Genomic DNA, 22,111 nt, shown 5'->3' on the forward strand with positions numbered 1-22,111 from the left:
TGTCAGGTGTTGGTGAATGCTGGTGTGTCATTCAAAATGTTATGGCGTGTCACTTTGGCCACACATGTAAAAGGTTTGCAATCACTGTACTAGAATGTGCAGCCTGCTTTAACAATCATAGGATACTTCAGTGGCAATGACTGAACAATGTCAGGTTTCTCCTTAGATTTGCTTCAGACCTTACATTTTAAAGTGCACACTACAGAACCAAACTATGCATCACATGCTGAAAGTTTGTTTGCTCCAACACTTGGGCTGATTATGCACAAGGTGTCTGCTGCACGGTGGAGACGAATTTTAATTTTGCAGGACAGATTTGCCAGTGAGTGCAGTGTTGCCCTGGACCTCTTCCCTCCACCCACAGCCAGCCCTCCCACTCCCTTGCTCTGTTTTGCCCAACATCCCCCTCCCCTCCCCCTTCCATGTTGCTGCCTCCTTCCTGCTTCTCCAAATGCTCCTATCGATATACCGATATTATAACAGAGAATTGGCATACAGTGCACACTCCCTCACCCCCCATTCCATCAGAGGCACACACTACCTGCCTGCAGCTGCTTCCCTCCCCTCTTTCTCATCCTCTCCCCTGCTGCAGCAGGTTAAGGCTCCGCAGCCTGCAAGCCTGGGCTCCAGTTGCCATCTGGGTGGAGGGCGCTTTGGACGCCAGCCCCCTGTGCTCTGGCAACCCACTCCAGTCTCTGGCACCAGCTGTCAGCCCCTATCTGGGCAGGTTGGCTTCTTCCTCCCCAGCAGAGTGGCAAACATGGCCAAGGAAAGGGATTGCTGGCCAGAGCACCTTTCCCCCAAAATCAGGGCTTCTGCAAACTGCAAAAATAAAAAGAAGGGGGCAGAATCTAACTCCACATGCAAGCAAACAAGTCTTTATTTTAAAACAAGCCAGAGTGTGGGCGGGGGGGGGGGAGGGGAGGGGAAGGGATGGGGAGAGAATATCAACTTTAGTATTGGGACTTCGCTGTGTTATGAGGTCTGTGCCTTTAAGGCTGTTGATGGGCTGAGTTAAGAGAACTAGGAGAAGGAGAGTCTGACAGACAAATTGCAATACAAGCTGTGGGCTGCCTCCTCACCTGTAAACAGAACACTGCACGGAGAGCCCACTGCAAACCCACTGAGCACAGAATAGCCCCAAGGTAAGTGTCCCATGCGTAATCAGCCATGGTTTTAAAAAATCCACTGAAGAACACCTTGCTGTTCACCACATGGTCGAACAACAAACAGCTTGGTGATGATAAACAAGAACCCTGAAAAATCCTGTGTTCTGTTTGCACATACCAAAGTTGTACATGCATCCAAAACATGCACATTGTCCCTGTTCAGACAGCATAGCAAACGTGCATATCCAAGCTTTGGGGAGGCTTGGCACATGCCCCAAAGTAATATCTAAAAAGGACTACAGTCTTTACTGAATCAGCTCTCCGCTGTCAATACAATCTATGATGAACCCAAATGTGCTGTGTTATGATGTGTGAAATGGTCCCTAGGGAATGTGGTGGGATAAGAAGCACAGGGTCAGCTCCTGCATATTCCTTTGGCTAAGTGAGAAGCCTTGATCTAGCAGGGAGATTTTATGTCACAATATTTTGTTATGTCCCCATTTTCAAATGTAAAGCTTTCTTGCACCAGCAGTGTTTAACACATTAAATATAATTGTTATTCCTTTGATGCATACCGTCCTCACAACAGCCCCTGACACTGCAAAATAGTCTAATGAGGTAGGCTAGACCAGTGATGGTGAACCTTTTTGAGACTGAGTGCCCAAACTGCAACCCAAAACCCACTTATTTATTGCAAAGTACCAACACGGCAATTTAACCTGAATACTGAGGTTTTAGTTTAGAAAAAATGGTTGGCTCCGAGGCACATGTTACCTGGGAGTAAGCTTGGTAGTAGTTGGTGGCTTTGCTTTGAAGTAACCGTGCAACGCTTTGAATGGGTGAATCACGACCCTAGGAGGGTTTACTCAGAAGCAAGCCCCATTGCAGCAACCGAGCTTACTCCCAGGTAAAGGAGTAAGCATAGGCACCAGCCCTCCCAGCCAAGTCCTACCTGCTCGCCACGGTGCGCACACGTCATGCCCAGCAGCCCAAGCCAGCCTAGATGTGGGGGGGGGGCGATTTTCTGCCCCTCCCACGATGAACTCTGTGCAGGTGTGCCCACAGAGCGGGCTCTGAGTGCCACCTCTGGTACACGTGCCATAGGTTTGCCACCACTGGGCTAGACTATGGGTGGGGTGAGTGGGTGGAGAAGCTGGCTTGAAGTCATCCAGAAAGTGTCATGGTTGAGTAGGGATTAGAGTACAGATCTTTCCATTTCTGTTCTTTACATTAATTAATATAGGACACCAGCTCTGGCTGGGCTGAAGCATCCCTTGCACTGAAGCATACATCAGTCCATATAAAATGAGAAGAAAGGGTGAAGAGCAGCATGGCTGTTTCCTACAACAAGGATATCCTCCCAACCATTCAACTGACCATCTCAGGAGTATCCTGCTTATGATGAAGAGGTCTTTTTAGCTCAATCAGAGGCATAGGTGGAGATCCAACCAAAGCTTGCAAAAGGCATTGCTTCAGGTTGAACACTAGATGGCACTAGCTATTCAAGCAGGATTCTCTCCTCAGGCTTTCATGACACTGTAGAAAGCCAAAGACAAAATGAGTTAAGGCTGCATTTCTCTATGGGTATCTTTCGGTGTACACTGCAGAATTTCCCTGCTTGAACAATCAATCTAGTTGGGTCCCTGATCCTGGGGCTGAGATCAATGATGGAGGAAATTAAGCAAGTTCTTGATAAAAGACAGCATCTGTCTGAAAATTGTAACATGAAAATACAAGGCTTATGAAATTAGATACATACAGCCAACTTGTCTGAGTCATTTGGTATGACATACAGTGATTTGGGGTGGTGAGTCCATTATTATAGAATGTTAGTCTGAGGACAATTTTAAGAACTGTGAGACTTTTAAATTTCAGTCGGAACTTGAATCTCAGTGAAAAATACTGTCAAGTAAGTTTTACAAATTCGGGATGCTAGGAGGTTCATGGCAGATATAGTTGGCAAGTGAATATTCCATTTTTGACAGTTGTGATCGCTTGTGAGCAAAACCTCAGAAGACCTCACTGCCATCCCGCACAATCAGCAGCCAAATAGCTTTGTAGATGGGGAGTAGCTGTGGCAGCACAGTTTCATTTCCTGCTGCCCCGCAGACACTTTTCCCCCTTCACAGTAGTGACATGAATTCTTTCCGAGGGTCATGGAGGGCTGGGTCAGGTGATGACATCAGGGTGAGGGAGTAAAAGTTCCAGAAGGCTGTGCAGAAACATACACACACAACGCAGCATGAATATCACAGAGTTAATAACATGGAGGAAAAGAAACAGGGAAACTTCTGTAGCTCTACAATCACTATGGAAAACTCTGGACCAAGCAAGTATTTTTGCCAATCTCCTATTGCTCCAGGCAGTTCCACTTAAATATTCAAAACAGCACAAAAATACTTACCATAACTTAAAGTGTACAATAGTAACTTAATATTTCCCTTTCTATCTTCTTGGTATTTTTTTTTTAAAAAACACCTCATTTTCTCCTGTAAATTACATGGATAAGTGTAGAGAAGCTAGAGCCAAATTACGGTGATTTTGAAAACAGACTAATGGGTTGATGAACCAGATTATGGAGAACTCAAAAGTATAAAAGAAAGCACTTTTAAACTCTATGGTTCATAGAGGTAGCGACTATATTCATATAATTTTGAAACAAATAGGAAGCAGACTGACAGCCTTTTTTTACTGTCAAGCTCTTATTGACAGAGAGCAAAAAATGAAGTCTAATGACTAGGGCCGGAGTGAGGGGAAACTGTGCCCAAGGCATGCATGCACCCTGTGCTCCTGCCATGCCCCTGCCTGCCCTGGAATGCCCCCCACCCCCCTGGAATGCCCCCACCCCGGAACACCTTGGAATGCCCCTGTCATGCACCGGCTGTGCCCCTGCACCAGTGTGCGCCTGGTGTGCCCCCCCCCCCGCTCCCTTGGCACTATGCCACTGCTAATGACACAAAATCACTGAGATCTGAAGCTTAGATTGTATAGATGTGCTTTCTGTACTTGAAGAATCTGAAACACATTTTATTTTATTTATATTTAAATGAATAACCCACTTCTCCATCAATACATTCTTAAGGCAGTTTATGACAGAATAAACTAGTTAAGCTAAGCATTTCACCACCAATACAATTAAGGATAAAATGGCACTCCACAGGACTGAAGGCTTAAATAATTTGTCCATTAGTCTGCAGATTCAGGATGACTACCCAGAAACACATGTCAGTAAAGAAAGTAGTAGACATCCTTATTAACATTATAATTTGTGATGTGCATCAAACTATTTTAATTCTTGGATCCACATGGACATCTGGTGTGAACTTGGGCTAGTTTCAGAGGAACATTTTATGGCACAGTCTTAGCGAAGATCCCTGCTATATAAACAAAAAGCACGGATTCTGCTTTGTTAAAAAGCATAGATATAAGAAATGGCAGTCTTGTGGTGAGTCAAGAGTCTTGTTAGATACCACTGTATGACCAAAGTAGCCCACTAAAAATATTTTCTTCAAAAATCATATTGGCAAAAACCAGTTGTCATACACTTCTCTGTGTAGGTAGCAGCATGTCCACTTGGCAGCAAGCCAAAGGTCAAAGGTTTACTTTACAAAATCTAATCAAGGGGGTGAGTTACTCCAGCATAACCTGGAGGTCTCATTTTGTTTGTGGGCATGATCTTGATTACCACACCTTGCTAAAGTACTGTAAGACAAAAGAATATGGAAAGACACCTTGGTATCAGATGCTGCATTTCACTATGTCTTCTAGAAAACATGTCAGCAACAGATGGTTGCTTCTTTGCATTTCCTCCACCTATTGTTATGACTCTCCTAAACCACTCACCCTGTCCTAATCAAATGTCTCAGCTAAATCTGAATAACCTGGGCAGTGTCTCTACAGAGTTAATCTGCATGAAGATTTTTTCAAGCATTATTCCATGGCAGATATAAAATATTTTTTTAAAAAAACTTTGAAAATAACTTTGAAAATCGCATTTAATCAATTTTTTCCTAATCATATATTTCATTTTCAGCATTTGTTCCTAATAGGACCTAAAATATGAAGCACCTCTAAGTTCTGCTTACTAACTATAAAACAAAATAATATCTAATTCTGAACTAGGCCATAAAGTATAGATTAATTTAAAAAATCAAGTAGGGACAAGTAGGAGGGATTTCTCAATAACCCTGAATAAAATCCCAAATTTGTAGGCAATATCTGAAATATTTGTACAAAGACAGGGAGAGGCTACTGGAGAGTGGGCAGCAGGGGAGGAAGGAAAGCTGAAGACAGTGGAGCAAATAAGGGTGTGTTGGCTTCAGGGTAGGAAGAAGACAGTGAAGCAAGAAATAGGAGTGGCTTTGAGGACTACCAGGGGAAAGTGATGCAGAGGACACTGGGTAAAAAAATGTGATGTCTCCCACAGTTCCGTTCTAGCCCCCTGTTCATGAAAAGCTCCCACACTTCTGGCTTTCAACAAACTATGCAGAAAATGAACTATTCAGGAGGGCTTTTCTGCACGAATACGATTGCACTGTACAAAATAGTTTTACGAACTTGTTTAACTTTGGATAAATGTTTAAGGACTGTGGTCTGTATGCCTGTGTATAGCTTATTGTAAGTAGGTGCCTATTTCTTTAATTCTGTACCCCTTAATGTTTCATGTGAATACTTATGCTATGCTTCAGTTCATTCTGGTGCTTCCAGACTTCTAAATTCTTAATGGATTGGTCACTGAATGTCCCATTTTGTTGACTGTACTGACTCACTATGTATAATCCACCTTAAATTTCTGTGATTAGGATGGACTATAAATAACATGAATAAAATAAATTTGCTAAATCAGATCATAGTTTATTTACTGCACTTGATTTTTTTTCTCAGAAAACTCACATCATTGCTTTTATGTTTCAGAAGTGCACAAATTGTTCACATAATGCTACAATGGAATGGCATAACTTCTACAGAAGTGGATTGTTGGGCAATGGTCATCCCAAAATCTAGCCTCTAAATTATTGAAGCACAGCATTCAGCTAGGACTGCAAAGACCTAGGTTCAAATCCTCTCAGCCTAGCCAATGTCACATGATTGTTCTGAGGATAAAATAGGAAACAGGAGAACCAAATATGCCATCTTGATTTCTTGGAGGAAGAGCAATATAAAAATACGAGATGTGGGTTGATGGACCTTGGACGTCTGGCACTTCAAACTGCAGTTCATCTTAAATTACTACAAAAGGAAACTTTAAACATGTTGGCTTATATTTGCGATTTCAAATGGACTTACAAGGCAGATGCCTCCTTTAGACTTACGCCCTTCCCGAACAGGCTGTTTACAGCGCCCTAGGGACGGCAAAAACGCCATCCCTAGGGAGCTGTTCGCATGGGGGGCACAGCTACTTCACAGCCGCGCTGCCCTTGGTCCCCCCCCCAGCGGCGCAAAGCCGCCATTTTCCCACCTCGCTCCCTGAGTGAGGTTTTTGGAAAACGGCAGCTTCCAGTCACTGCCGTGCGAATGGCAGCAGCTGGAAGGTGCCATCCCCCCCTTTCCCGATCAACTTACCTTCCCTGAGACCTTCCGGCATGTCGCCGAGGCCTGGGGACACGCCCCCCCACCCACCACCACAACTCGAGACGGTTAGCGCGGGCAGAAGCGTGTCCCCTGGCCTTGGCGATGTGCCGAAAGGTCGCAGGGAAGATACGTCGATCGGGCGATGAACTCATTGACTCCTTTAGTCAGTGTCTGCAGTGTCTACCAGGAATGCAAAATGACCCTGTTAAAATATAAGGTATATTAAAGAAAAGCTAAGCACATGCAATATCTCATATTTTCTGGCCTGCTTTTAATTAAGAAAATGCTTTATATGAGGCTGTGATCATGATGTGGTTTGGTAATCAATGCATTTTCCAGCTCTAGCAACCATGTGTCAGTTGGAATCTTGCTCTGTTTTTACACAACAAAATGTGTGTGTGTGAGTGTGTGTGTGTAGGGAATAGAGCAAGTGGCTGCATGATGAATATCTATCTTCTCATTGGTAATGCCCCAGGCACAATCCCCAAGGAGTCTCATCAAGTCCCTCAACTGCTCAGGTTCGATAGCTTACTGAAAGCAGAAAGAATTGCATTTCAGCAGTCAAAATTTTTGATTCTCTGAAGTGAAGCGGAAGCTGCTTCCACACGGCCACGCTGGGGGTCCATGACGTAAATTGGCGGGACCATTCCTGCGAAACGGTCAGTAATGACTGTGAAGAGCGGCGCATCGCTGCGCCGTCGCCCAATCGACGTATCTTCCCTGCGACCTTTCGGCACATTGCCGAGGCCTGGGGACACGCCCCCCCACCCTACAACTCCGGAGCAGTCGCGCAGGGCAGGGGGGCGTGATTCCGGCCCCCCTCACACATGGTTGCTAGAGCTGGAAAATGCATTGATTACCAAACCACATCATGATCACAGCCTCATATAAAGCATTTTCTTAATTAAAAGCAGGCCAGAAAATATGAGATATTGCATGTGCTTAGCTTTTCTTTAATATACCTTATATTTTAACAGGGTCATTTTGCATTCCTGGTAGACACTGCAGACACTGACTAAAGGAGTCAATGAGTTCATTACTGTGAGCAAAAAGCAAATTCAGACCACTGGGCTTTTGCATCTTCACAGTCCTTCCAGGTTCAGTTCTTTGAGAGTACTTCTGTAAGTTCATATCTGTTTCGAAGTTACTCTTCCTGTGCTCCTGTCAGTTAAAAAGCCAGTCCTACCCGGCAGATTTTGGACAACAGCAACTAGTTTGCCACACACCTGGTGAAGAGGTTCAGCCTGTTGCAAGGTGCCAGCTGTGAAGGTGCCATATGTTAGCATTCGTACTTGTATTACAGCGGTCAGACAAAGTCACAACCAAGACCAGTAGACATTTATAGACTTCCATTTTTCCATGTTCCTAAATATATTGTCAGTGGCAAGGAGGGTTTTCTCCTCTGAATGTGTCAGTGTGCTATGGAATGCTTTTAAAAGGTTACCAGAATCACCAGCATTGATCTATCCTGGCTGCTTTTATGGACGCCATGAGGGTAATTCTGCACAGACTGGACCCTGTTGAGCAGAAGTAAGTCACTGACTCGGCCTCCCTACCAGAATATGAATCATGTCACATATCTTTGATTTCACCGACAGCTGAGTTCTCAGCAGCGTCATCCATCATTACATTTTATAGCATCACTGTGCAGGCAAGGACCAAAGGGAGATATGTGATACTTTTTACTAGACCAGCATTTCCATTGTAATAACACCCTTTTCATACACACACAGAGAAGTTGGCCTCAACAACTGGTAGCAGATCTAACCACAAAGTATGGTCTTACACGATCAAGAGTAAAATATTTCTGTATTTTATCTCAGGCTATATTTCAGTTATTTTATTCAGAAAGGATAGTGGGTTACACCAGAGCACAAGCTTCCAGTAGAGAGTGGGGTTTTTTTACATTTGTGTGATAGTTTTTACACAGAATATAAGGGACCCATGGGTTTAAGACTCACGCGATAAGATAATGAAAGTAGATAGTTCTTGTTGGAATCCCTACAAGAGGTAGTATGCTGATAGCTGGGGCTAGCAACAAGACATGTTGTTCATAAGAATAAGATGTTATTTACAGACTAATTAGCTTTGGCAAATGAGAGTACACTTCGTCAGGCAAGGAAGTGGCTGCATAAGCAGGTGGGAGTTAAAAAGAAAATAATGGATAGTATTCAAAAGGTCAAGTAACACAAGATAATGCTGCTGTTGAATCATATGATTGGGCAAACCAAATGAACGATATCCAGCCAGATTGGTTGACAGCTAACATCTGCTGGCTATGTATAGAACAGATACATGTGACACAATGTATTCATTACATGTTAAGTAATAATAAGACTATTGGTTCTGCTACATCACATAAATGTGACTATCTGCCCAATCCTGGTGTGGGGAGAAGCAACTCTTGGAACTGATGCAAGTCTGCTTTGATGTGTTTGCCCACTCCGCCAGCATATGTGGCACCTACTCTGGAGGGGAGGGTAAACATCCTACTCTGGTGTGGAGGGTAAACACCCACAGAGCATGCCAGGATAAAGGTGAATGCCGGCATGGTTGGGGATGGGCTAGAGGCATTCCCGGGGGCAGAGCTGACCTTGGTTGGCTTCCACTGAGTTTTCAGTCCAGGAACAGTCCTGCTATAGACTCTGACTTACACCACCCAAAAGGGTGGTATTAGTCTGTTTGGCCCAATGGACAACTTTCAGGCGGCCAGGATTTTTTATGGATTTCCTTGCCTCCTGTGGTGGGATCCAAAAATTTTAATAACAGGTCCCAATGGTGGTGGGATTCAACCAGTGGCACCACCGCACACACACACCTCCAGTCCCTATTGGCAGGGAGGTTGCTTTAGTAACCCCTTCTCGGCACTCAGAAAAAAATAGTAACCACTTCTAGAGAAGTGGTGAGAACTAGTTGGATCCCACCTCTGCTTGCCTCCCTTTGCTGCCTAGAAGACCTCTGGAGGTGGGACAACTGCAGTGCCATTTCTCATTACTGTGGCCTCTTGATTGGGCTGCATGTCTCTGAGAGAGCTTAATAATTCCTTCCCAAATGCAATCCAAAATGCCACCCTAAATGCTGAATAGAGAATACAGAGAACCCTTGGAAGAAGAAGAAGAAGAAGAAGAAGAAGAAGAAGAAGAAGAAGAAGAAGAAGAAGAAGAAGAAGAAGAAGAAGAAGGAGGAGGAGGAGGAGGAGGAGGAGGAGGAGGAGGAGGACGAGGACGAGGACGAGGAGGACGGCAGCAGCGGCGGCAGCAGCTGTGTGGCTGGCTGTAGCTGGCGCTTCTTTGCTTTGGCTGGCAGGGAGCCGGGGAGGCGAGGGCAGCAGGGGCAGAGGACGAGGGCGGGGACGGGGACGAGGAAGAGCACGAGGAGGAGGAGGAGGAAGGAAGGAAGGAGAATGAGAGAGGAGATTTGATTTATAGCCCTTTTCTCTCCCTGTAAGAGACTCAAAGAGGCCCCACAATCCTCCTTGCCCTTCCCCTCTTGCTCTGAAACACAGCAGCATGTGAGGTAGGTGGGGCTGAGAGAGCTCCAAGAAGCTGTGACTAGCACAAGGTCACCCAGCTGGCGTGTGTGGGAGTGGACAGACTAATCTGAATTCCCCAGATAAGCCTCCACAGCTCAGGCGGCAGAGTGGAGAATCAAACCTGGTTCCTCCAGATTAGATACACGAGCTCTTAACCTCCTACGCCACTGCTGCATGAGGAGAGAGTGACAGGACGGTTGAAATGTTGGAAATCCGTCACTTCCATCCATGAAAGTCCGCCGATGGATCCAAGTCAATAGTTATTTTTTATTTATTTATTTATTTATTTATTTATTTATTTATTTATTTATTTATTTATTTATTATTTATATTTTAGATTTCCAGGCCGCCTCTTCCCCGGAGGGCTCAAGGCGGTGTAACCCCCATGCCCAGAATGGGTTGGCCCAGAATGGGTTGACCCAGTAAGGGGGTGGAGACTCGGAGCAGCAGAGAGGCTGCAAGAGCTCTTTTGCAGAAGAAACAAGGCTACCAGACTTGGACCTTGATTTCTATAAGCCCTTAACACCTTGTTAAGGTAATTGCAATATTGTTGGGAACTACTGGGAAGGTAGTTGTTGTTTTACTATATTGTAAATGTTAGAGTTTATTGTTCAAGGGTTTCTTTTGTGGTTGCTTAATGGGTGAGGAGTTCTCCTAAGAGCAGCTACATCATGTTGCAACCTGTTCATCAAGCCCTTGGAGTCTTCAGGAGCCAGCCAACTTGCAAAGAAGAAATTGGACTTGGCAATATCAGTAGACTGTAAATAGAAGGACTTGAAATGCAACCTGAACAGGACCTTGAATTGTAACGTTAAATGTTGATGTTTAATGTTAATTGTAAAGAGAAGTAAACCATATTGTTGTTTAAAAATTGTTGTTGCAACTCATTCCAAGTACTGCCCCACAGAACCCACAAGCTGAGGTTACAGCGGCTCACAACATGGCTGTTGTCAACAGCAACTCAAACAAGATAACTTAAGCATATTAAAACCCCAGCAGCAGTTACATACAGTTTAAACAATTCAAACAGTTTAAAACAGTTCAAACAGGTGCCCGTTCCTAAGGCTAAAAAGCAAGGAAAAAAGATAAAAAAAAGAAAGGGAGGGAACAGGCGGGCCCAGATGGAATCACAGCAGGCCCGACCAAGATGACAGAGGATGGAAATTGGCAGAATTTCAGTGGGGGGCAGTAGAGCCGCGGCCAGCCTCTCCAAAGGCCCAGTGGAATAGTTCTGTCTTACAGGCCCTGCGGAACTCACCAAGATCCCGCAGGGCCCAGACTGATGGAGGTAGGGCATTCCACCAGGCAGGGGCCAGAGCCATAAAGGCCCTGGCCCGAGTCGAGGCCAGCCGCATTGTCGTGGGGCTAGGGGTCACCAGTAATTCCGCCACCACCGAGCGTATTGGCCTATGTGTTATACATTTTATGTTTTAAAAAATATATCAAGATATTTACCGTTTTCCTAAAAGCAGTAACAGGATTTGAAGATTGTCCAGTCTCTTGTCAAATCAAAAGTTATAAGGGGGAAAAGGCTTGAAGGTTTGCATTACACTGCATTGCATTGCTGTTGTGTGAAAAACTTGAAGACAGGAAAGATAAATAACAGAACCAAGATGCTTACATTCACCCAGCTGCTGTAACTTGGTGAATGCAATTATCTCTGGTTGCTAGGCGAGAAGAACACATTGTACATTTTTAGTCTCAAGAGTTGGCCAAATTAAAAAAGAGACCTCTCCTAGAGTGTGGTTGGAAAAAATATACGACATTTCTATTCTTTTCTCTAAAGGCATACAGTAGATTTTTCAAGGAGATAGTAATTTTGCATTGAGTCATAAATTAACTCAGTGGACATGCCAAATGTCCTAAAGCATGATTTTTCAAATGAAGGGGGGGGGGGGTGTCTTCAGGTCTCTTGAAGTTTAGTGGGATCTGACAAGGAGATATTATGTGAGATATTATGATAGGTTGAAACTTTAACACTTGCTGTGTTCAGATCTCCTAAACTTTCAGCAACTTAGCTGGAAAAGTTCAAAACAGTGGTGTTGTCACTGTCCTTATCAAAACCTACTTGGTGAAGAATAAGCAATCATGGCTCCAGATATTTCCCACTGTAAATTGGTTGAGAGAAGGATAGTTCAGTGGCATTTAGGACATTGCACTGGCTTCTGGAATGCAACCAGGGCTGATCCACGAAGTCTATGTAATCCTCTGAAATCCTCTATGTGATCCTCTATGTGATCCTCTGAAGATGCCAGCCACAGATGCAGGCGAAACGTCAGGAGAGAATGCTGCTAGAACACAGCCATACAGCCCGGAAACCACACAGCACCCAAGTGATTCCGGCCGTGAAAGCCTTCGACAATACATAGTCTATGTAATGTTCACATGGACTGGCAACAGATCCGCACCTGAACTTCTATGCTAGAAACTCACTTTCAGGCACACAGGTCTGCTTTAAATCAGAATTGTGGCACATAGGAAGGAAAACCTTTGGCATCTTTCTTCCAAAGACCTGCAATAAAAAGTTAAGTTTCTACATACGGAAATAAATTTTTAGGTATGTGAGCACCCAAGAATTTTCTAGTAAATGATGTATCACACTGGTAATGTAGCCATACAGCATTTTCACTGGACAAGTACCCGAAGCACTTGCACTGTGTCCCTTATCAATTGACGTGTCCCTCAGAGCACTGTTTATGCCATTAAAGCTGACCTTGAAATACATTTGTAGCTTTGGAACAATGTGTTTACATCATTGTGAGGTTATTAATATTATTTATGAGTTCATTTAAAAAATAAACTATAAGCAACATGTCTGTGTTTAATGGAGAACTTAAGACAAATCCCTCATGGCCATTGAATTGGTTAAATGTTGTGTCCTTGGATGTTCATGCAGAGTAAATATTGAAGTGAATGGGAGCCATATGTGGCCATCTGTATGTGACTTGCAAAGTATCTTAGTCATGGCTGAGATCAAAACAACAAAACTGGTTTGAATTTTTTATACATCCAACTGTTCTAAACTAGGGGAAAGTGTCTGATAAAACATCCATTCAGCTAGAATTAGATGGAACATTGCTAGCTCAATCTTCACTGATGATTAAAAATCAGATATTTCTCTTTGGGACTAGTTTATGCCATTTAAAGATGTTCCATTTTCCAGCATCAGATGTCTAAACCTTTGCTTGCATTCTAGGATTTTTCACAATTGACATGGTGATTGAATCACCAGCTAGGATTTCATGGTTATATTTTAGCATATTGAAAAAAGGATGTTATAATATTCGTTATTTTTGTACTTTCATAAAAGAATATAATCAGCTTTGACATCCACTCTTCTTCCTTGCAACAAATTAGGACAATTCTATTGTTTGTTGTTATTTGCCATTGTAGTTTTTCCTAAATATCTCCATCAGTATTCTGTAAGCTATTTTTAATGCAAAATTAGACCAAGATGATCATAAAACATTCTGGTTAAAAATGTGTTTCTTAAAAATGTCTTCCTGTATTTCAGTCAACATGTAAGCAATATTCTACAAAATTGCATTATTCATGCTGTTCAAAATAATTTGTTATTGCTTCTTGTGCTAAATGCAGCTTTTGATTGACAAGAATAACAGTTAGGAATTGGAAATATCTAGAGCACAATCCACTAGAAAGTCGTTTGGTGAAAGGCTTAGTGAAGTGAATGGGATCTGCACAAAATCCCACTGGGAGTCTTCTACCTACTGAGATTCACTATGGATACTGCATGGGCCAAGTAAGGCTTGAGGCCCTTTTTAAAAGCATTGGGGAGGAAGTTTCCCACAGAACTCGCCCCTGAAATGCTGCTAACCTGTTTTAGTGGCCAGAACCTGGGTTTAATGAAAATTGCTAATTTAGGGATTTTTTCCCCCCTTAAACACTTTTTCTTGCCTGTGCAAACAACACCAAACTGGAAGCATTCACTCCCCACCCCCTTCCCACCACACATTATTGTGGATTCCCCAGGTGGGGATACATGCCGTTAGAGGGGATATATGCCATACAGCTAGATGGGGGGATTCTCAGGTGGGGGGATTCTCAGCTGTATGGTTTGCATGGAAACACAGCATTTCTGTGTGCCTTCTGCCTCTGGGATCCTGGCAATCCCTGCTGGACCCTGCAGCTGCCATGAAAAAGGTGGCAGAGGCAGCAGAAATGGGTTCCATGAGCCCGCTGCTGTCTCTGCAGAATCAGCCTATGTCTCTGGAAGCTGACGTCCACAGTGTACTCATGATGCCTAACATACATGTAGTAATGGTGGTTGGAACAGTACTAATCTAACCAGCAGTCATTGTAATGTCTTCCATTTTCCAAGCAATGCTTCAGTCCCATGTGCTATATGACACAGGCATCAGCCAAAGTTGTAGGAATCTGCAAAGGCTCACAGGCTGGCTTCTTGTTATTCATTCAGTGATCAGCAATGTCAATAAGCTCATTGAGATATATAATAAATAATTGTGAAAAGGGAAATGAAGTTCTGATTGTAATTGCCATTCTTTGGGCAGGAACCCCTGACCCTCCTCTTCAAATCCACACATACAAGGACTCACATGTGGTATCTAAGAGGCACTGCACCCTGCGTATGCTGTCCTCTACATTTTGTTTGCATGCTGTTCCCAAGTTTTATTTTTTGAAAACTGTTTTCTGGAAGTGATTCCTTTGTGGAAGTATTTTCACTTGCTGTGTAAATCTCTTTAAACTGTTCCCATGCCACTCTGCAATCCCCAGATTTCATCATCAGAACCATTTTCTGAGCTTGTGCCAGCTGCCTCGCACTGTATTTATGTCATTTTTTTCTTTGGGGGAATCATATCTACGTAGCTATGTAGACATGACCTCCAGAGAATTGTAGCATCAAATCTAAGAAGTAAAAAAAAACCCAGAATGACTACAAAATGGCAGTCAGGAAGCATTTCCGGGAGGAGGAGTGTGGACAAAAGGGGGGGCGAGTTAAACATTTGCAAAACGTTTTCAGGGGTTTGTGCAGAAAGCGTGATGGTCTTACAAGCTGAAATTGGGATCTGCCAAGGATTCAGTAATGGCTCTTCTGCTCAAGTTTCAACAGTTAAACGCAAGAGTGAGACAGTTTTCCTAGTTAAACATGCTCTGGTGGGTCTCTAGCCTAAGAAACCAGCCTACGTCAGGCACTTTAAGCAACTTTTTATTTTGCAATGGAAGCACCAAAGTTGTTAGAAAACTGGAAGCCACTTCAGCTGCCACCTGGAAGTTTTGCAAGGACTGCAGTTGTTACCTGGAATCCTTCCAGCCCCTCCAAAGCGGAACCAGAAACATGCCTAATTCTCCTAGATGAGCTTGGGGGGCACCAAGTTGGAATCTCAGCTCTCTTTGCCACTGTCTACATACACATCCAATTACAAAGATAGGTGAACACTGACTGAAATCTTACTGAAGACCAACGAGCAGCTTATATTGTTTTGTTAATACATTCTTTCAATAGTGTGCAAATCCAACTGTTCCTTCTACTTTAGTTCCTAAATGCTTCCTTTGCCTTTATTAAGTTTCACTGAGCTTAAGAAAGAATATAAGTTTAAAGAAGTAGTGAACTATGCAGGGTCATGACAGAGAGCTAAACATATCAGCTCTGCTGATTACATCATGAATCTATTTCCTTTTCTCAAGGCTAGGCTAGGCTACTCTCTGTTGTTGAGAGTTAGATGTGCCAGGAGCAGAAATTGGAAAACACATCAAACCAAATTGGGGAGGGGGGGGAGAGAGAGAGACACAAAGTATGTATTATAGCTCTGAAATGTGATTGCTTATTGTATAAACAACTATGCAAATGTAAAACAGGTTGGCTGGAATATTACAAGTATGACACAAAGGAATGGGCTAGAGTAAAGACAGGGTGCTATTTCACAGTGCAGAGAAAAAGTATGCTTATTGCAACATAGGAAAAAGAGACAGAGCTTTACAAGCATTATTGGACTTACAGCCAAACTAAGGAGCAACCCTAAGCAGATCTCCTCAGAAGTAAATTCCACTTTAGTCAACAGGAAAGTGTTCTTAGAATTGAATACTTAGATTGTTTATTCTCCACTGTTTATTCCCTCCTTTAAGCAACATAGGACACAATAAGGCATGGGAAAGAGGGTTGGGGAAAAGGTTTTCATCAGCAACAATAAAATCAGCTAGGACCAGAGCAAAACTTTCACTAAAGGCTTATATTAGTATTGATGGCCAAAAATCTGGTCCTAAATCACGGCACTAGACTCAACTAGGCTCGTAATTGCGACAGGGGGCAGAACATGCGGTAAGAGCTCCAAAAGAGGGGCATGCTTGTCTCTGGGCCAGGTGGGCGGCTGTGCCTTACCACCTGGCAATGAGCGTGCTGGCACACGTGGGCATCATGGTGGAGCACGGTTCCTATATTAGGCCGCGCACGGTTGCTTCGGCCTTTTCAACGCCTCGAAGCGAACTGACCCACCAGCCCTCCCAGAAGGGATGGGACTAGTTTTTCTTTCATCGTCGCAGTCCTAGTGGGGGGCAGTTTGGGCAGAGGAGAGCATCTTTGGGGAGGAGGCTGAGCTTGCATGCCGGACCTCCCCGCCTATGGGGGCCTCCATAAGAAGCTTGAGGTGGGGCGGACTCGGGGTGCATGCCACAAAGGCCTCTGCAGGCGAGCCCGACACCCCAGCAGTGTGGGGCCATGAAGAATGGAGTGAAGCCTCATGGCCCAGTACCTCTGTCCTCCCCAATAGAATTGGAAGTTGAAGCCGGAATCAGTCAGGGAAGCTGACCGGCAGATAAGATGTGCTCCTCTTGATCGCCCAGCTTCAGTATAATAATTATAGTAATAATAAAGGGCTGCGGCCCATTTTCAATCCAAGCCATGTCTGTAGTTATTACAAGGAAGCCTCTGCACATCTGGTCACAAATACATCACAAGAACATAAGAACTAGCCTGGATCAGACCAGAGTCCATCAAGTCCAGCACTCTGCTACTCGCAGTGGCCCACCAGGTGCCTTTGGGAGCTCACGTGCAGGATGTGAAAGCAATGGCCTTCTGCGGCTGCTGCTCCTGAGCACCTGGTCTGCTAAGGCATTTGCGTCGTATAAACAAGAGAATTTAAACAAACTGCAGGTGCTTGTGAGCTTTCCTTAGAACAACTGAATGGCCCTCTCTGAATGGCAATAATACATGAACTATAAGTTAATTTCCAGCAAGTATTACAAAGAGTAAAATTTACCTAAGAAATGACATTACACAGTTTCGTGCTGAGTAATCTTCCTCTTTTTTTCTTCTCCTCTTCATTTACACTTTTCAGCAACCAGGTACCAAGTTGCTGCTGCGGATAAGGATTTTAAATCGCCATCAGGTGATGGTGTGAAACCACTTCAAGGGAAAACATGGAGATGCTATCACCCACTGTAAGAATCACTGGAAACTCAAGGCATTTACCATAGAGTTTCTGGTGATTCCTATGCAGGTGTGGATTTCCCCTAGGAATAGTCATGCTGGCACCTGATGGCATTCTTCCTGGGTTCTAGCCAGTTGCCAGCCCCTTACTGGTGACTCTGTGCTACAAGAACACAATGTTCTACATCCAGTTGGGATGTAGACAAAAGACAATATAATCAGACAAAAGAAATATAATCAAAAATGTTTCTAAGCCACGAACTGGTCCTCACAGCAGGAAGGTTGAAAAAAAGTCTCACCTGGTTATAGTCTGGACTTTTCCATAGCTAACATTTGGAGCCCATTTTAGCAATTGAAAAGTACAACTGTGTCTGTTCAGAATGTCTGAGGGCCACACTAGATGTGATTGCATCTCTGAGTCTGATGCTATTTTAAAGACTAATGGCCATGTAAAAATGCATGAGGCTCTGATCCAAATTAGACCCACAGCACCATGGGATGGCGTATTCTTAACTTGCCCCCATGCCTTTTCAAGTGCTGAAACCTTTTCCTGCTTCCCTACAACAGCCACTCATCTTGAAAAACACTTCTTATGCCAGTCTTAGAAGAGCATGCCCAGTCTGCATTTGTTAAGAAAATATCTGTAGTTTAGTCCCTAGCTAGCAATAAACATGAAATGTATATTACTCCCAAATTTTCACATAGAAATGAATTATTCTCATAATGGCCAGGACAGGAATCAGGCCCCACAAGGAGACCATTTTCTACAGAATGTATGCCAGTCCTCAGGTTTGTTGCTTTTCTTTCTGTAAGTCTGATTTATGCATTCCTGATTATCTACCTAGATGAATTGTTGGGTTATTGTGCCTACCTGCTTTCTCATTTCCTGTTCTCTATTCCAAATCTTGAAAAGAATTATGTTGGTCTCATGTTCCTGACACATACGACTGTGTGGTAGATTGCCAGTGCTTTTTAATTTATTTTGTGCAAACTTAAGAGACTGAATCTTGACAGTGATTAGTGGACCACACTGTGCCATTTATTTATTTCAAGGGTTACCAAGGTAAAGGTAAATGTACCAGGTTACTACTGACCTATGGGGTGAAGTCACATTATGGCATTTTCCAGGCAGACTATGTTTGTGGGGTGGTTTGCCATTGCCTTTCCCAGTCATCTACACTTTACCTCCAGCAAGCTGGGTACTCATTTTACTGAACTCAGAAACATAGAAGGCTGAGTCAGTCTTCAGCCAGTCACCTGAAACCGACTTCAGTCAGGATTGAACTCAGGTCCTGAGCAGAGCTTTGACTGCAGTACTGCATTTACCACTCTGTGCCATGGGGCTCCCAGGGTCACCAAACCATGAATCACAGCCAGGAATAAAAATAAAGAAGGTTGTTAAGTTCAAAGGAGTAGGAAGCCAATGTTTGTGAAAGGAATTGAAGCCCACAGCCACTGCTTGAACTTTCATGTTACCTGTGATGATAGACTGGTTGATTAGATCTCTCAGGGTTAATCAGGGCAAGTCTCAGTGGGACAATGATCCTTTTCCTGCACTGTATATGTTGTCACAGTAGATACACAAACAACATTAGATTATCAAAGGGCCTTTTTCTTTTAACTGAAGCTTCTTTGACCAGTGCAGAGCTGCTTTCTTTTGTATCTTTGCAGAGAAGGGCTACGACATGAGCTATGGCTGTACAGGAAGTGTCGGAAGATAAAAAGAAAAGCACACTCAAGAATGCTGCATTGAGTTTCAGCCCTAGTGTGGCTGGGTGGTATCGCTGCCTAATGATGAAAGACAAGACATAAAGGGTAAAATGAAAGGTTAGGACACAACTGAAAAATATTAGAGCCCTGGGTCTTCACCTTCTTTCCCATGCAAGCATCTCTGAGAACAAATAGCATCAAGAACACGATGCTGCTCATCAGAAAGATGCCCCACAGACAGCGGCTCTCAAGGGAGCCATTCCATTTCACTCAGCTATTGCCTGCCTATAAATGGACAGAGTGTGAAATTAAAACAGAGGCCCCAACAAGAGACCCTTGAAGAACAGGCAGCCAATATGTGCCATGGTTGTTCATCTGAGACTGATCAAACAGAACAGTTATCAGCTCAGAAACAGACAAAACAGATCCTCCTGAATACAGAGCTAAACAGAAAGGAAAGAAATGCTTCTATGATCTGAAAGAAATGATCAGGAAGCAGCAATAGAAACACTTCTGTTTAGGTCAACTTAAATGCTAGAAGCAAGAGTTCAAATCATACAGTGCTCTTCCTCCGGCTTCGAGCCCCATTGGTGGTGAGGCAGTGAATCAACTGGTGGAAGCATATCTTTGCACCCTGCAGTTCTTATTGGTTTGGGGTCATAAGAATCCCCATCTCACCCACAATCAGACATTCTTTCTTCTATACAGCTTATATAAAGAGTTGCATCACGGGTAAAAGGTAAACATGTAAAGGGTAAAGATTTTAAAAACAATTGCAGACTATAGAATGTGAACTAGCATTTCCATTTGACAGGTACAGTCCTGAATCATGGTCGTTTTCCCACTTACCATCTGCTGCGTGCTACTCTTGCCAAGTAGCGCAGGGTCCCCCGGGATTCCCCACTACAGGGGCAGCTGCCGCTCTCGCGCCCCCTCAGCACGCGTCATTCCTGGCGCTCCTCAAAACGGCTCCTCATATAACCCTTCATGGGGAAGCCCGGGAGCGTGCCAGAAATGACGTGTGCTGAGAGTAGCGCGCAGCAAAGGGTGGTCGAGGTAAGTGGGGAAATGACCCATGTTCAACTGCAGCAAAACATCAGCTAAATGAAGAGAAAGAAATAAGCAAAGTTCCAATGTGATTCTAGTAAACTAACTAAATTAGGTAAGGACTTTGGAAAATAAGCAGCTTGTTCATTGTTGGACTTACTATTTCAGTCTCTCCATATCAAATTATACAGCTTCTACCAGAGCAGCGCATGACTATAAAATTACCCGGCCGCTGTTATAAAGGTTAAGCCCAAAAGCAGTAATCCAAAATCTCCTGCAAGTGACTGTTGTTGATCTGACATTTAGCCAGGGGAAAATATGCTAGTTTCTGACCATTTTAATTAATTTCTTCATTGGTGCCAATGGTGGGGGGAGCATGATTTAGCCCAGTCTCTTAAAATCTCCCAAGCTACGAATGGTACTTGGATGGGAAAGCACAAAGAAAAATGCAATGGCAAACCAGTTCTGCTTTGCACTTGCTTTGAAGGCCTCTTTCTGGGTCTCCATAGGCTGTTCGTGACTTAATGGCATTTAAGCATGAATGTTATCAGCCAGGATATAATTCACAATGGCATGGTAGCTTGGAGATTTTTCAGTGGGCTTAAATGGGAGTAGCTCTGCACAGAACTGCATGGATAGTAGCCTTGGAAGACCCTTCCAGCGGGTTTTTCATATAACCCTAGAAACTTTAAAATATAATTTAATTGCAATAATTTTTTTAATCCAGCATTTCATTGTTTTTAATTTTCAGAAGTAACTTCCATAATAGCTAGCCTTAGCAACTGTTTGTTTATGATTGATCCCCATTTTCCTTACCAGGGAAAGTATTTTCGGGAGCATAGTTCTTTTACAACAGTTTTTTGACCTATAGAATCATAACTAATTAATTCCAGAAAGGACACATTGCCACACAAAAGTGCACTTGGAGATGACACTTTTAAAAACAAAATTAATGCTAAAAGGCTATAGGCTTATTATCAATTAAACTCAAATCACAGCACTTAAACTATGAGGGGGAATTAATATTTTAATTAAAAAATAAAATAAACTGGATAAGGAAACACTTAATCCAAAAAGATGGTCTTACATTGGGTTTAATTTATTCTCTTTTTTTCTAAAGGATGATGCTAAGTTGGGACACACCCAAATATCCAAGCTGGAGTTGGCAACTCAAGGCAAGAGCCAGAGTATAACTTTAAAACAAATGCTATTGCTCTGGCCATAAGACTTCTGTCTCATAGTTTCATCCCACCTTTTCAAATATGAACTTGGAGTGCTGTTCAAGGTTCCCTACTATCAATTTTATTTTCCCAGTGGTGCTATGATGCTTCTCCTTCCTTTACCCTCTTCAAATGTGAGGAGTAAGCTTACATTTGGGTCCCAACTCTCTTTTCTGCCCCTCATGGCTTCTAGTGGAGCCCTATGTGGAGCCTGAAGATCTGCTGGAATTGGAACTGATCTCCAAACTACAGAAATCAGTTGCCTTGGAAAAACTGGCTCCTTTGGAGGATGGATTCTATGGTGATTTCTGCACGGGCTGAAAGCAGCGGCTTCAGCCCAGTAAAACACCATTTTGGCGGGGACCCTTCGCACAGGCACCGCTGCCAAATTGATACAGCAGCGCTCTGTGCCTGTCAAAACAGTGTTTTCGAAACTCGTTTGGGGAGCGAGTTTTTCTGCAAATGCCGGCTTCCATCCGCTGCCATGCGAACGGCAGCGGGTGGAAGCCGGTGTATTCCT

This window comes from Sphaerodactylus townsendi, linkage group LG08, assembly GCF_021028975.2.
Source record: "Sphaerodactylus townsendi isolate TG3544 linkage group LG08, MPM_Stown_v2.3, whole genome shotgun sequence".
NCBI classification, from domain to species: domain Eukaryota; kingdom Metazoa; phylum Chordata; class Lepidosauria; order Squamata; family Sphaerodactylidae; genus Sphaerodactylus; species Sphaerodactylus townsendi.